The 12,985-nt window shown below is 34.1% G+C and overlaps 1 protein-coding gene across 1 annotated transcript in view; it reads right to left on the bottom strand.

Moving 5' to 3' along the window:
- LOC149409678 (neural/ectodermal development factor IMP-L2-like) overlaps positions 1 to 9,493 on the bottom strand; it is an 84,545-nt gene extending 75,052 nt beyond the window's left edge. Inside the window, exon 1 of the mRNA XM_089649541.1 lies at positions 9,378 to 9,493. The gene's annotated coding sequence lies outside the window, so the exon portion shown is untranslated. The remainder of the gene's footprint in view (positions 1 to 9,377) is intronic.
- Positions 9,494 to 12,985: the final 3,492 nt, after the last annotated feature.

The raw sequence follows: 12,985 nt of genomic DNA, 5'->3' as shown, positions 1-12,985 counted from the left end.
TGGTGGACGCGGTGGACTCTCTCGCTATAGCAGCTAGTCCAGTTTGTTCACCACCTAGGATTCTTGCTGCCGAGTCTCCATCTTCTATCTTCGTCTGGTATCAATGAGAGGATATTGCGTCAGCGCTTTATTAGCAGCAGACACATACCTGGATGGATGAAGAACCTCGTGCTGGCACTGTTGGTGGACGCGGTGGACTCTCTCCCTGCAGCAGCTGGTCCAGTTTCTTCACCACCTAGGATTCTTGCTGCTGAGTCTCCATCTTCTATCTTCGTCTGGTATCAATGAGAGGATATTGTGTCAGCACTTTATTAGCAGCAGACACATACCTCGTGCTGGCACTGTTGGTGGACGCGGTGGACTCTCTCGCTGCAGCAGCTGGTCCAGTTTCTTCACCACCTAGGATTCTTGCTTCAGAGTCTCTATCTTTATTTTCGTGTCACCTGTTCCTGTACTTCATTTTATTTAACTTAATTTCACTTATATTTATGTAATACCTGCATCAACTGTAAAACGCCCCTGAGGTGATAAATTGTCCAGTAAATTAATTAATAATAAAAATTCTATTCTGTTTTGTACAGACTTGTCAACATCGTATGATGCTATCTAAATTTATGTCTTTGTTAATTATTATATACATAATAATATAATAAAATTTTACACCTTATAATCCATAATAATACTATTATATTGTGTATGTACTTGTATCTCCTACTAGAGCTTGTATTAATTTCGTACTTTCTGTCGTCGTTTTATGATCAAATGCCACAGTAAATTGATATTTGAGTTTTGATTATTACTAGTGTTTGTTATGCTTGTATTCTGTGACATGTAATTATTGTGTATTTATACAGTGGATATTAAATAATTGAATAAATAATTACCCCACTCCCCAATTCAAAAACGAGAAATAATTTCTCAGTTGAGTTGGGCAGTTTCGTTAAAAAATATATCTTTCTCTCGCAATTAGCTTTGAAATTTCTATATTTGTAAATTATTGTAATTTTTTTGAATATTTTATCAAATAAATTACAGTATTTTTGTGATATTCAATTCAATGCCTGCTACTAGTACCTACAAACAATCCGGAAACTGCTAACAAATACAAGAAAATCAGAAAACATAAGAAAATATATCTTACTTTTTGCTGATGACCTCAAAATTTATTATATTACTATAATGCACTTATCAAACTCCATTATACAATTTTAGATACATCATTTTATCTTTCATACTTCTTCATATGCACCTTTTATCGATGTATTAATTTAGCTTTGTTCTGTAAAACACCCAATCTGGCGTGTAAAAGGTTTGCTAAAAACAAACAACATGCTTTACAACAAACTGGTGATGTATATTTTTATAAATATCAATAAAGCTACTACACATTACTCTGTAAATACTTCATAGTACCCTAAGCACTTAGTTTGTACTATTGTTATTATATAACGAAATGGATCCTTACACACGGAATACATTACAACTACAATACACATTCATTCTACACTCTATCAATTTAATTACCTTTCAGAAAAAACATAATAAATTCTTATTCCCTAACTTAGCGGTATAGTAACTACATAATTAATTAGTGTGATCTATTTACTAATAATTTCTCAAATTTTTCATCTTCTTATAATTCTCTCACTTCTCCATCCTCTTCTTGCAACCCAAACTAGCTATACATCATTTTTCTTTTTTATATTATAGTAATGTATAGATTCTATGTCCGCAAACTGTAAAATTCACCCGCCATAACACAGGGTCATCCCTAGCATGGAGGGTGAAATATCACAAAAAAACACATGTACTCTGTAAATCATATATCAATAAAATAAATTAATAAATACAGAATAATTGAACTCCTATGTACAACAGAACTCTATATGACAACTTATATTGTGACTGCTTATATCGTTCATACTCAGCTTATTATGTTATGTAATATACAATTTTTGTTGTACTCCTGAACAACTTACCTATAGCAAATTTATACATATGAAAGCATCCAATAAATAAATAAATAAAATTTATCAACAAATTGTTAATTTGGTGCGATGAAAACAGACTTAAATATCTCAAAATGTAAAATAGTCCAATTTTATCGAATAAAAAATCCAGGGATCTTTTTACAACATTTCTCTTGACACATTAACACAATTTAAAGACTTGGGCATCACTTTTTGATCAAATCTTTCATTTTGACAACCACATAACGGAAATCTCTATCACGGGCTTAAGAATGGTATGATTTGAGATTTTAACGGCCAAAAGTATTATAGTGATTTGTTTTTGGGGTATTATGCCGTGTTGCGCTACCTCCTTCTTTAGCCAACGTTTCGAACCGATTGCAGTGTCCATCATCAGGGCAGATGCGTAATAGATTACACAATGCTGTCCGAAATATTGGCTCAAGAAGGAGGTAGCGCTACACGGCATAATACCCCAAAAGAAATCACTATAATGGCTTACAAATATTGGGATTTATAAGTAAGATTACCAGAAATTTCTGCAGCATTTACGACGGGTTGTTTCGGAGAATTTCAGCAATCTTCAAATTTCAAAGTTATTTTTCAAGTTCTGTGAAAGATTTTTTCAAGCTTTGTTATTATTTCAGTTCTGTCAAGCAACTTGCCTATAATGATATAATAACAGAACTCGAATAGGACTTTCACAGAACCCGAAAATGAACATTGAAATTTGATGAATTGTTCAAATCTCCGTTACAACCCGTCCTAAGTGTAATAAGTAAGAAGTCAACTTGAGAACAATTATCCTGCCTGGAACCCACATTACAATATTAACGTACAAGTTCTTGAAAGAATAGAAAATAAATTACTTCGCTTTCTATGTTTTAAAATGGGTATCCCTGCATTTTTGTTACACTACAATTACACTCTTGCAAATGACATGAATATGCTCAAATTGTCGGACAGAAGAATTTTCACTGGCTTGGTATTTCTATATAAAATTCTCAATGATGCATTTGATGGTCCAGAATTGTTTCTTCTTTAATGGAATCCGAAAACTTATCAACGCAAGCAAAGCTGGGCTATTAAATGTTTCATTTATAATTTTTTATAGATATATAACAAGTCCGTGAAAATCCTTTTTTTCTGACAATTTAAGCATTATCGTTTAAAAGAGTTTTGTGATCTACACCGATGTCACCATTTTACGTAAGACCTTTCGACTCTCAGGCTACAAACAAACCAATGAAATTGTTATGTTTAAGAAGGAATATCGATGTTTCAAAAAGTTGACTCAAATTAAACCCGAAGTTAGGGAAAATTTAAGAACATTTGGCTCATTAGACACCTTTTCTATTGATTAATTGATTTCTAGGTATGGGATTGATTACGTGTCATTTAAGTTTCGAACTTGTTGAAACAGATAAACTAAACGCGCTCAGTTGCAGAAGTCAAAATTAACAAAATGTAACGGACTAGCAAGGAAAATTAGGGATGTAACGTAAAAAAACCAAGCACCTATATGAGGTCTACAATAAGAAGATGATGAAATCAACAAACATGAAAATATGGCTTACAAATATGAATTTGAGGATCTCAACAAGTATGAAGATGAGGCTTACAGAGATAAAGATGAGCAAATCAAGAAACATGAAAATGAAACTTACGTACATGGAGACGAGGAAATTAACAAAATATGAAGGTGAGGCTTATGGACATGAACATAAGGAAATCAACGGACATGAATATGAGGTCTACAAGTGTTATATCTCTGCTTACTTGCATATTTCTGTGTTGGGAACTCTTTGATAAAGTAAAGGGTTCTTTACTATAATTGCGTTTATTTACGTTACAATAAATAAGTCTGGATTTAGCTACACTGTTCATTACTCGAGGGTTGGTAATTCTCTGTTTCTAGAAGCTTGAAGTCTGACAAGGATACCCCACAGGCAATTGCTACACTCTAGCGACATCTGTCGGACTCTGTAGTAAGCTTTATGACTGGCGCCATCTATCGCTTGAAAACCCTACATCACAACAAGACATAAATATGAGGAAACAATAAACATCAAGATCAGGATTGCAGAGATGAAGATGAGGAAATCAATAAATATGAAGATGAGGCTTACAGGCATAAAGAAACGAAAATCAACAAATATGAAGGTGACGTTTACAGACATAGAGATAAGGAAATCATGAAAATTATGAATTAACACAAACACATAAACCTACAGTCCACTTTAGAACAGGAGTTTCACAGTCCTGGGAACAGGACTGTGAAAATACTATGTAGGAGGGTAATCCCAACAGTGAATAAGTGTTGGCTAAATAAGGAGGAAGTGCCACATGGTATAATAACCCAAAAATTAATCACAATAATACGGCCGCGAAAATATCAAATCATAAACTTGCTTCTATAATTATATTTTTTTAAATATCAATCTCGTACAATCAGATCAATACTGTAACAGTTTATAAATGATTACTCGTAATTATTGAGCTGTGGTTTCAATGATGATGCATGACGGTGCGATTGCTCTTATTATAGGTCGAAAGGGTCATGATAATGATACAAGTGATGATAAAGTATCGAACTCAAAACGATGTGTGGAATTGCCCAATGGATCAATGTTCACATCCTAGATGTGTTCACTCCCTTGCCGCGTGTCATCGGAATGCTATGCAAATTTATACAATTAGAGATCTACAAAATTCGTATTTGCGATACTCAAGACGGCTTATTACACAGATTTTTTTTACGTTAACCTCAAAAAAGAGGCCCTTTGTCATTTTTGGGGGTCCTGTGTCGGAGGTCTTTTTAAGGAAAGGAAGGAGAGGAAGTTCTGGAAAGGAATATATATGAGAAGTGGGCAGGAATCTAGAGGTCTGTGTGTCCAAGACTTGAAGGCATCTCACCCGATGAACCCGGGCACCAAGTCACCAAACGTAGCGAACTACTTGGGGTGACTTACGGAAGAGTTGGTTACCAATAAATGGTTCCCGGGGCGGCGGTACCCATACCCGCCTCACAAATTGAGCTTGAACAGTTCATCAAATTTGTGTGAAAGTTCTAATCAAGTTATTTATTAATTAACGCCCTTTTTCGAGGCTTTTACATATGAATATTAAGAAATACACATTATTTATTGTACATAACTGAATTGCTTCATTAACAACATTTTATATTTGTTTAAAGATAAATTGAAGATGTCCACTGACTTGGTATAATTGTTTTTTTCTCTATTAGGATTCTGGGCAAAGAGGAACTCATATGGTAGTTAGTCCCAGAATTTATTTCTGCACTGAAATAAATCCTGACTTCTAGTATTACGATGTGGTATCATGGGCCGGTTATTTCATAGTACTTGAAAATAACAGAACTTTGATAGGACTATCAAAGAACTTGAATATTAACTGAGGAGATGAATTGACAAATTTTGTGAAACAACCAAAAAATGTGAAAATGTTGATGAATTTTAACGCGAAATTTTTCATTTTATATGAAAATTGCGAATATTGAAATTTTTACGTAAATATTGCGAATATTTTTGCATTATTTTTTATCGATTTTCTAATATATATAAATAAAACGCAATGTACTAACTACCCTCTTGTTAATAGGAAGCCACAAGCCGCAAGCAACAAGCCACAATTCTTAGTGTGCCTTATATCGCCACGAATGTAGGTAATAGTCATAAAAATCGCTTAGCAAAATTAGCCAATTAAAGTGGTTATTATTTATTTCGTGACTAATTTTATAAGGAAGAAAAAAAATTAATTAATAAAAACTGTCCCATAAAATTTTAACCATAATATTGCATTAACATAAATAAAAATATAAATGAGGTCATACATTTCTAATGAAAAAATACATTCATTCTTTTCAAAATAAAAAGAACAATCATATTTTCAAAAATTCTACATAAGAAAAGCAATATAAAAAAGCTTAAATTAATCCTAATCATATTTTTATACACCATAATCTAAATCGATTGGTAGTAAAGATTAATCAAAAATAGTGATAAGCTTCGCCGTAACTTGAGTTTGTTGCAGTCAGAACATAAAAATGGTTTTTCTGCAGAGCGGGAAATCACATGACATATTAGGTAGGTATCTAAAAATCTTGTTTTTATAGACTTTTTACCAAGAATTGAATGGAGAATATTTTTCCCAAAGCACTTAATTTAAATTTCACAGTTTGCTAGAAAAAAGTTCATTAAAGTTTCGGCATAAATATTTTTGTACCCTTATCATGATTCTTGTAAAATTAAAAATTACTGAGAATATTATTGAGTCTTTTATATTTTAGAATAAAAAAAATAAATAAAAACAAGCTGATTATAAATTCCTTGTAAAAGTAATGGGCTTTTTTTTAAGCCCTCGCATTCATAATTCATACCGATTTATAATATAACCTTGAACACTTTAAGTTTCTAAAAAAATAAATGTTATTTTTAATGTAAAATCTAAACATTTGTATAGCCGAAACGGTATTTATATGAAATTTCATCGACAGAAAAAACATCGCAAATATTCTCCAAAAATAAATTAAAAAATATTTTGTTATTTTATTTAATACTAGCTGTACCATTTGCCACGCGTTGCTATGTCTCAGTCTGTCTGTGCAGATAAAGAAACAATAAACAATTTTACGTCCAACAGGCGCTGTTTAAAAAAAAGCATTTTTTACCTATTACAGGTGACAAAAACCATGTTTTTAACTGTTACAGGTGATATGTATGTAATAAAGGTATATAAAAAAACATGCGTATTCGAATGTAACGTTGTGTCGAAATTTCAAAGCAATCGGTGAAGAACCTTGGAGATTCAAGATTTTGAACAAACGAACATTTACATTTTTATTTTTATAAATAATTGTTAATTTTATTGTATTAAAAACAGTGTATCTTTAAATACAATGCTAGAGATTTTTGCTCTATTTCAAACGATTCGTGTTTTGTTGAATATTTTCACATTTTCGCATAGTTATTATCGTTTTCATTTTTTTATTATCTCCCTTTCAAACAATCTTCTTCTTATTTTTGAACGCTTTCTATGAAGCCATAAACATTGTATAATAGTGTTACTTCATTACCTGGCTTTTTCCACGTTTTTTCATAGTTCAGAGAGCTTAAATACCGACCGAGAGTTAGCGGGTTCGAAACTTTGTCCGGGCGAATCATTTCTTGTAATTTGCCAACATCAAGTGAGATATTATTCTTGCTATCGCCCACGGCCTCTATTCTCGACGAAGTCATTCCAGTGAGTCGAACTACTCTTTGTTCGAGTGTAATAACTTTCGACGTTTGGCATATGTTAGTACGTACATTGGACGAGATTCAAGAATAAGAATGTCGTCCAATGTTTGTTCTGTCGACAGCGATTGCGAGCGGTCTGGATTGGAGAATTGATATCCTGGTGAAGTATCGACAATCAATGTTTGAAATTACTTAAGCTGTGTTTAGTGACCAGATATGAACGGCCAGGTCCTCCCCATCTCGATAGGTAAAAAGTGGCTTGATAAGGCTTTGATAACCGTGTTTTGTTATCAGAATGGTGTGATATTCTTGCTATTAGTGTGTGAGCTCACTCATAGATGGCATTAGACTACCTTTACAATAAAAAATCAAAATATCTTCTAGACACCTTTTGCAAGGCAAAAATCTCTACTGACTATGAAGTGATTTTTCACAAAAACTGAGCTATACAAATCAACCAAATATAATTATGACAAAAACACTATATTCCATTTTCGGTTAGAAAGAGTTGATAGAAAGTGTTTTAAAAATAAATTGTGCTTCTTAACCGTATCTCTAACTAACTAACTAACCATAGCGCCAAACAACTCGGTCTTGGCACACACTCCTTGCCTTATTCACATTCATACATCGTCTCATACATACTCTTCTATTATTCTGACTATTGACATGGCCCGACTCAAGTATCCGATTCACTTGATCGTGCCATGTATTCCTCGGGCGTCCCCGACTTTTATATCACTTTTCTAAATATTAACTTTAAAAATATCATACAAAATGAAAAATATTTTTTGTTTTAAACCACTTTATTTTATTATATATGTCAAAAACCTCATAAGATACCTCTGTACTATATTTGGTCTATATATTTATTGTCCTGAAGAAGGTTGGGAACAACCGAAACCGGTCGACATATATAATAAAATAAAGTGGTTTAAAACAAAAAACCTTTTCACTTTGTATAATGTCAAGCCACAAAGTGTTTGCTTTCTTAGATAATTTAAAAAATATATCACTTTAATGGAAAAATAAGCCTTTCTTGCTTGTATCAGCACACGCTCGCGGTTACAAATAATCTGTTTACCCTCTCATAAAACACGTTTTACAACAAATTTTAACTCACTACAAGATACATTGACTAGACACATTAATATTTAAAATAATATTTAATAAATAAATTCATTCATAAATCTTAACTTCTTTTCAATATTTTATAATAAGCCATATTCTAAAACTTCCGGTAATTGTTTGGTTTCGGTTGCCTCCTTATTGTACCTTTTTAAAATGTATGCTCAGAAGATTCTCATTTCTGAGCACAAACTACCTCCTGTTTTACATTATGTTTTTAGTTTTAATATTCTCGTTTTGTCCTGTCCTGCTGTTATTGTTATTCTAAGTTTTGTCATCACTTTTTATAAACAGTATATTTAGTGTTATAATAGCAGATCTGTATTGGGTAAGGCACACTATAGGAATAATTTTAAGAACCACTAAATACTAAAATACTAAATTCCCGTTTTTAAATTTGCTATTATCATTTCACTTCACTTGAAGTGAAATGATACTAAACTGCGCTATATAAATGTTCCGTTATTATTATTATTAATCACTAGATACCGTCGATAATAATCGCTTGTAATGGAGCTATCGTTGAATGATGTTTTTATAATTAGTATAATGAGTACTCGATGATGCAAGTTCATAGACTTACATGCAACGTTGTGTCAAAAATGCAAAAGCAATGAGTGAAGAACTGTCGGAGATTTAATATTTTGAATAAACGAACATTCACATTTTTTATTTGTATAGAACATTATTTTGATGTATCTCATAAGGTTTAGCAAGCGTTAACAATGCAGTGCCCGAAATTATATTTTTACGTCCCGACTATAAAACATCAACTTTTCTCTACTTTCTATAAATATAATATGCATGTATCATATATGTAAACCTTTCGGAAGAAGTTCTCTAAATGATAGTGAAAACCCTATCAAAATCAGTTGCGTAGTTTAGAAGAACTAAGAAGTTTAGACAAACAACAAAATAAATTTAAGAAAGTTTAAGAATTTTGAAGAGAGAAGAGTTACTTTATTTAAAATGATAAAGTAATTTTGTAATTATGGAAGAAGTAAAAGTTTTTTGTACTTACTTTGAGTTCTATAAAATTGTCTGGAATTGAGCACCGGTAACTTGGACGATTATATTCTTTAACACTAGTCACTGCTTTTCTTCTAAACAGACTGATGCTTGCGGTGGAAAATTGGCTCCCTTATATATGAAATCATCCCCTGTTGAAAGCAAGGTCCCCTCCCGACTCCTCCCACTCCTCCCGCTGGGGGGAAGCAATCCAATGTTATATTGATCAGGATCTGTAGGATTATTTTATAATAATTCAATTACTGCCCAAAAATTTAAACAATATTGTTTATCAACTTATACGGGTCAGAAATACATAATGGTAGTTTGGTAATGATGATTAGCAATTAGGTATTGTAGTCAAGATGATTTTGGAGGCCGCCAACACTTTTGCCATATGTCACCCAAGCTACGTTTAGCGACTTAGCACGGGTGGCCGGTTTCATGGTGTGAGGTTTGTCCAGGTCTTGGCGCGGATGCATCTGCCCACCAGCTGCGTGGCGGGCCGGATTGAGAGAGGCCGGACACTCTAGAACTCTAGATTATCGCCTTCCACCGCATGCGAGAAATTAATTCATGTCCACCCTTCATTATTTTTTTCTTTATTTACTTAAATATACTATCCAAACAGCATCCCCATACATGTCGTAGGCCCAGAGTAATTTTTTTAATGTTAAAAAATAATGATATATTGTAATAAATATAAAGACTTGTTTACTTTCATTTTCACTTCCTTCAATAAAAATAATGATACGTGGATACTTACATAATGATTTACATCCAACACAGTGGTCAGATTTGTTTCCGTAGGAAACTTTAGGACGCCAAACTTTGAGTGACAAAGTATGCCGAGCGCTGTGGTAGACATATGAAACCCTCCCTCAGGGATGGGCATAGGGTGCTTATTCGCAAGCAGATCTGATGAAGAGTATCAATGAAAGCCAATTTCTTAAATAGCACCAATAACCTCTATTTCCATTATAAGTGGTTTTTTACAGAAAAGACATTTATTAAAACTTACCCCCCATCACAGACCGTATACCGAAACCCTATCTAACTAGCTATGCTGTGGATGGATGGAGACGCCTTCCTTCAAGGGTCCGCGACTGCTTCAACGCGGGCGACCAACCCAGCCCAGGGACTATCAGTTCCTCTGCAATGGCCTCCGGTTAGCATCCATCCTAGTATTCGCGTTGACTGCAAGGCGTGCGTGGTACAGTGCGTAATCCGGCGATTCCGTCCTCAAATATGATACCCATCCGACAAATTGACAATTACTGCCTGCTCCCGTCAGTTATTACGTGCGAAGCGAGTGAGGATTGCCGCCCTTTTTCGTGGATTCCTCTCGAACGGAATCTCGCATCCCGGTGTCCAGTGACACGCGTTTCACTCTCCCGGGTTCAAATTTAAGTCGCGCATTAATCGTATTTACCCGCGATTTGTACATGAACGCAATAATCCGCGTTTCAGGATCGGATGCCTGGATTAAAATATTCGAGCATTTGCTCCGCTCAACTTTTAAAATTCACAAGGGTTATCAACTTGGCACTTTGACATTCCCACAGAGTCCGAGCCCAACTGGGCCCTGTAGGTGAGTGCCGGATCTTGCAAGAATAATTCCTATCGTCCTATGTTGCGCTCATATGTGGCTGTCAAAAAAAACATAGACAATAATCGAAGTGGTAATCTGGTGGCATCTTTGGGGACGCTATGTGAAGGATTTTTGTTAATGAAAGCAAGGAGAGAAACTTCTGGAAAGGTAAAGCTATGTTGGGTGTGTAAGAATCTAGGGATCAGGCTGTCCAGGAGTGACGCACATATAAATTCCTCAAACTGTGGTGAAAAACGATTGGTGGAGAGAGTCCAGTTGGGGATGTCAAAAGAGATGCTGGTGACGCATTTGCCATCAAGACATGAACCACCCGATCAACCTACGACACCCCAGCTAAGTCTATAAGAACTACTTTTAGTGACCTATGATACTGGTGTTGGTTTTCCAATAAATGGTTCCCGGGGCGGCGGTACCCATACCCGTCACAAATTAAATGATAAACTTGAATGCCTAATGAAATTGCACGTTTTATAATACTTTTTTATCATATTATGCTAACCGAGGTTGAATATCGTTATTTTTTTTACCTAATTGATGATGTGATATTAACGAAAAATCAATGCGTAAATTTTTTTTTATCTATTTCTAAATATCTTTTTTTTGCACCCGTGTTCTAAAACTAACTATGAAACAGTTTAATATTATAGAACTTCCTTCTTCTCTGGCGCTAGTAAATTTAGAAAGAGAATTAAGTATGTTAGTTGTAAGTTTATACATATGTAAATATATATGTCATTAAGACAGTAGTTATAGATCCTAGTCGTAAGTCACTCGATATAAGTCTTAGATTTAAATCACTAGTTTTATATTTTATTATTTTATAAATATATTTGTACAGCGCCTTTGATGTGATTTGTCACGAATAAGGCACTATATAAATTAGCCAAATATTATTACCGGTAAATATTGACCGGTCGGTGGCCGAGTTGACATCGCGTTTGGGTCCCACCCAGGCGTAGTGTGTTCAATTCCTCGGCAGGCTAAGTCCTCCATCACAACACAAGCAACATTTTCAGCTTACTGTGGTGGTAGTAGGAGATTTTCAAATATTGTCAGGTTATTCGTAATCCGGGAATGTTTGTCTTTCTTTAAAAAAACGTGTCATCCTTTTTGTCTTTACTGCAGCAATGGTAATTTTGTCACACAACAAGTTTAAAAAAAAATATTTGCCTGGAAAATTGTGGAAATTTTAGAGAAGTTTTTTTTTTTAAATGCTGGTCAATGTAAGCCCGGCTTAAGGCTCCACGGGAGTTGTGTGGGGGTGTTTAAGGCTGTGAGGGAATAAGGTTTGCCTGGCAACAAGTGGAAATGATCTTTATTGAAGTTAACTACTTTTTAGTGGGGTTAATTTGTTGTTTTGCCTCGAATAAGCATCTTGTTTACGTTTTTTGTGAATGATGGACTTCGTGGCGACGACGTGCAAATGAAATTGAGAAGAAGGAGATTGGGAAGAGGAAGGTGGGGAATTATCTGACTATTTAAATATGGTCACCAAACACGGCTGAAGCCATTTCAAGCAACGTTTCAATTCTGAATGGTTGTCTTTCATCAGGGCAATACTGAGAATATATGCCGCCCTGGAACGTGCCGCATTTATACTATACAGTGTTTCCGGGGGTAAAATGCGCTAATAATAATAGTAATAATATTTGGATAATTTTTATAGCGCCGTTTTTGTGCAAAATCACCTCAAAGGCGCTGTACAAATATATAATACATTTCTACAGTGATCTATGTCATTTTTTTTTTATTATTTTACGGCAATATAAAGTAATGTAAAAATGATACAATATTAAGTAAAAAAGGTTATAATGTGATGTAGTTTGTTCTCAGTCCTCCTCACTAGGTATTCCTGTTCTGAGGCGGACTGTAGTTTGTTGTATTTGTGTTGATCATGATTTCCTCATCTTCTAATTTGTTGGTTCCCACAAAATATAAAACAAATTAAGCAAAAAGTATTTAACAATTATTTTACAAGCAATAATTATTCGCCTGAAACACTCATCCAC

Source organism: Hesperophylax consimilis, chromosome 30, assembly GCF_061612785.1.
Source record: "Hesperophylax consimilis isolate HC1 chromosome 30, BYU_Hcon_1.0, whole genome shotgun sequence".
Taxonomy (NCBI): domain Eukaryota; kingdom Metazoa; phylum Arthropoda; class Insecta; order Trichoptera; family Limnephilidae; genus Hesperophylax; species Hesperophylax consimilis.
Note: the sequence above shows the minus strand (reverse complement) of the source record. Positions and strands in the feature narration are given on the sequence as shown.